Consider the following 4,727-nt stretch of genomic DNA (forward strand, 5'->3'; position numbering starts at 1 on the left):
AGATGTGATAATTTATATTTTAAATGTGTTTATATAATATTTATTTAATTATAAATATAAAAAATAGAAAAATACATATCCGATTAATCCCCGATTAATCCCCGATTAATCTTTTGAGGTCTTGTCCGCCCGACTAGCGTTTTACGACTTTTAGAACACTGGATGTGCTAGTTTAGTAATATTTTAGTTCAGTGATGTTTCAGTTCAGTAATATTCCAGTTTAGTAATATTTCAGTTTAGTATACCTATAAATCATTAGGATTGTAAGCTCAATTTATAAATCCTTAGTTTTTTTTATTTCTTTAAGCTTTCAATTATTTATAAACAATCATTGAGCTTACAATCCATAACGTAACATAATAAATATAAGCTCAATTTATAAATCCTTAGAATTATAAGCTCAATTTGTAAATCCTTAGGATTGTAAGCTCAATTTATTTATAAATAGTCATTGAGCTGTCAATCTGTAACGTAACGTAACGTAACGTAACGTAACGTAACGTAACGTAACGTAACGTAACGTAACGTAACTTGACACGACGTAATGTAACTTGACATGACGTAACATATTATAACATGATGTAACGTAGCGTAATATAACATAATATAATGTTACATAACGTGAATAACGTAATGTAATATAATATGATGTAACATAATATAATGTGATGTAACATAATTTAATGTAACGTAACGTAACGTAACGTAACGTAACGTAACGTAATGTAACGCAACATATACCATAACGTAACATAACGTAACGTAACGTAACGTAGATCACTAACTTTCACGAAAAATATTACTTTCATGTAAAAAAAATTGAACTTTATGTAAATCTCATATCTTTAGAGATAATTTATGTAAAATTGGACTTAATTAACATAAAGTTGTATTTTTACAAAAAAAAACAGTAACATGTTAAGCCCAAAATATACCTAAGATATCATATATAAATACATTAAATTTACATTGAAATCGTGCTAATTATATTCATTTGGAATACTTTGACCTCTTTATTTACTTCTTTGATGCAAGGTACTTAATTATTTGGTTAAATCTAAATAGGAGCTAAAACGGAGCTAAAATGGAGGAAAAACCTAAAAAACGTACCAAGAATACGTATCAGTCAGAAAAACGCTCAAGGAGGACAAGAAGCAGTCGAGAGACGGGGAGAAAAGGCCCTATCGTGACTGAGATTTTTAGAATCTCAGTCGCGACATACGAAAGCCAAATTCCGAAAAAACGAAGTCTTCAACTCGCCCCTGCACTCCTGTCGCGACTGAGATTTTCAGAATCTCATATGAGACAGCGAAGAATTCTTCACAGTTTTCACATGTTTAAATCCAAGAAACGCGTCTGTTCGTTTGGATAAAAGCGACCCTTCACCAGCGGACACGACCCTTCATTTACAACCATTCACCAAGTTTATAAGTGATCCATTTCAAGAAATCAATATGGATTAAGGGTTATAAGAGTTGTTATGTTGAAGAAACTCTGAATCAGAAATGAGTCAGAAAGTTAGAGTTCATTTCTGTGTAAACAAACTTGTTGTACACAAGTTGTTATTAGATTAGTTATAAACACAGTATTAGTTTAGTTTCAAAGGTTGATCAGAGACAAGTTTTCATTCTAGTAGTAGACTGACCAGTCTCTATTCCGAAGATTCATCGAGAAGAATTAACGGCTGAAGCGCATGAGGTCTGACAAACCTACGGAGTTTGAGGGAAAGATTGACAACCCGGATCTCAAAGTTTTCGTCGTAATGCTTTCCATGTTTCTACTTCTCTGTTAACTTGTGAAGATTCACATTTCCTTAATGATATATTTATTTTATTCAATACATTCTTTCTGTTGTTATTTTGATATTGTTCTGACAAAATGATTTTCAAAATGATAAATTGGTGTTTTTATTAAAACGTTCTATTCCATCTTATTAATGATAAGAACTTTGTTGAACACTTGACAAAATTAGTTTTTACAGATGATATGACCGCTGATCGCGGCTTATCAGATATAAAATACTAATCTGATTAAGGTAGAAATCTGCTCCGAACTAGAGAGATTTCTACAGTTCAAAGCCATTTAATTGAATAAATTCCTATATTATTACATGTCCATAATCTTACCAAAGTTAAAGTTGTTTTCTTTGCTTTATGAAAATAAGTTTTATACCTTCTATTTATTCCAATTACGGAAGTATCTGTCTTGTAATCAAAATCTCAAAACGGAATTGTTCTCTAAATTCAATATAATATTCTTATCTAATCCTAATTTACCCGAACCAATTCAATCAATTAAATGATTTTTTTTTGTTAAACCTAAACACGTGAATAAAACTGAATTAAATAAGGTTTTAGTTAAAAAGCGTTCCCTGTGGGTTCGATATCTTTTATTACTACAAGCGTATACCGTGCACTTGAGGAAATCGCTCAACATAACATTGCAAAAAATTAAGTTTTACGTAAAACATTTGAATTTTATATAAATCTTATATGTTTTGGTAACGTGACATAACATAACATAAGCTCAATTTATAAATCTTTAGGATTGTAAGCTCAATTTATAAATCTTTAGGATTGTAAGCTTAATTTGTAAATCTTTCGGCTTTTATTTTTATTTTTTCAAACTTTTATTTATAAACAATCATTGAACTTGTAATCCTTAATGCAACGTAACGTAACATAATGTAAGTAACGTAACATAACATAATAAATATAAGGTCAATTTATAAATCCTTAGGATTGGAAGCTGAATTTATAAATTCTTAGGTTTTTTTATTTCTTTAAACTTTTATGGGAAAAGGTGCCAAAATAGGCCTAAGGTTTTTGGGGAAGTACCAATTTAGGCTCAACGTTCAAAATAGCACCAATATAGGTTTAACGTTTACAACATAATATCAATTTAAGCTTAATGTTTACAATATAGCATCAATTTAGGCCTCACGTACAAAATAGCACCAATATAAGCTTAACGTTTACAAAATAATACAAATTTAAGCTTAACGTTTACAAAATATATCTAATTTAAGCTAAACGTCACAATTAAATTAACCATATTATATTCTTTTCCTATTAACTTTATATGTTTTTTTTTATTTAGTTCTATTTTCTTATTTATTATAATACAATTAATTAGTTTTTTTGCCCATTAAAACCTTATATTTATTTTTCATCAACCATTCCATGACTCCGAAATTCCATGGCTCATGTAATATATGCAAACTAAAAGTAATTGAATATCCACAATATTTTGAACACTAGTAAATATAATATTGATACATGTCAGTGTTCAAAATATTGTGGATATTCAATTACTTTTAGTTTGCATATATTACATGAGCAATGAAATTTAGTAGTCATGGAATCATTTATGAAAAAACAAATATAAGATTTTAATGGACAAGAATACTAATTAATTGTATTATAATAAATAAGAAAATAGAACTAAATAAAAGATAACATATAAAGTTAATAGGGAAAGAATATAATATGATTAATTTAATTATGATGTTTAGCTTAAATTGTATATATTTTGTAACACTTTAAGCTTAAATTCGTATTATTTTGTAAACGTTAAGCCTATATTGGTGCTATTTTGTACGCGAGGCCTAAATTGATGCTATATTGTAAACGTTAAGCCTAAATTGATATTATGTTGTAAACGTTAAGCCTATATTAGTGTTATTTTGAACGTTGAGCCTAAATTGGTACTTCCCCAAAAACCTTAGGCCTGTTTTGGCACCTTATCCCAACTTTTATTTATAAACAATCATTGAGCTTACAATCCTTAACACATCGTAACCCAATGCAACGTAAGTAAAGTAACGTAATAAATATAAGATCAATTTAGAAATCCTTAGAATTGTAAGCTCAATTAATAATTGAGAGGTCACTGGTGTTAAAAAGTGTAAAGTTCAGTGACCATACCGGAAAGAATTGAAGTTCAGTGGTCATAATGTGAAAATTGGTAAAGTTCAATGGCCATGGGTGTAATTTACCCAAATAAAATCATTCACCAAAGTTGGAGACAATGATTTTTTATTGATTTTTTTATTAATTTTTTTTAATTTTTTATGAATTTATTATAGAAAGAGTAAGTATTTTTGGAAAATGTGGACAATCATTTATTATAGAGAGAGAAATATGCATTTAGGTAACCTGATAACTTATTGGTAACCTGCTATAGCAGGTCATTTATTTAGAATATAATGGTCTCCATGGATAGAGACTCACCATTGAGAACTCTTCCATATATATATATATATATATATATATATATATATAGGTGAGATACATTGAGACAAGGAGTTTTGGTGTGACAAATACCTTATGGTGTTACAAAATAAAACTACATAGTTTTGATGATAATTGAAAAGGGTAAGGTGGCACCAGATTTATTACTTGATAACGACAGGGTACACTTATCCCTTAGAGAGCTTTGGAGCAGTCGCTCGGGGCGCATCAGACAACCAAATGACAAATCTATTTCTAATGTGGATGAGGATTTCTTGGAAACAACTGTAACAATGAGGTCTAAGGATCACACCCACCGATCAAAATGATTTGTTTAAGCTGGAACTATAGGGGGTTGGGGAACTTTCGTGCAGTCCGGTCACTGGGTGATATAGTTCGAACTTGTCACCCAAATATTGTGTTTTTTAAGTGAAACGTTAGTAGACGGAAAAAGGATGGTCAAAATTAGCAAAAAAATGTGTTTTGATGGATGTT

The sequence above is a fragment of the Euphorbia lathyris genome, chromosome 7 (assembly GCF_963576675.1).
Source record: "Euphorbia lathyris chromosome 7, ddEupLath1.1, whole genome shotgun sequence".
In the NCBI taxonomy this organism is placed as follows: domain Eukaryota; kingdom Viridiplantae; phylum Streptophyta; class Magnoliopsida; order Malpighiales; family Euphorbiaceae; genus Euphorbia; species Euphorbia lathyris.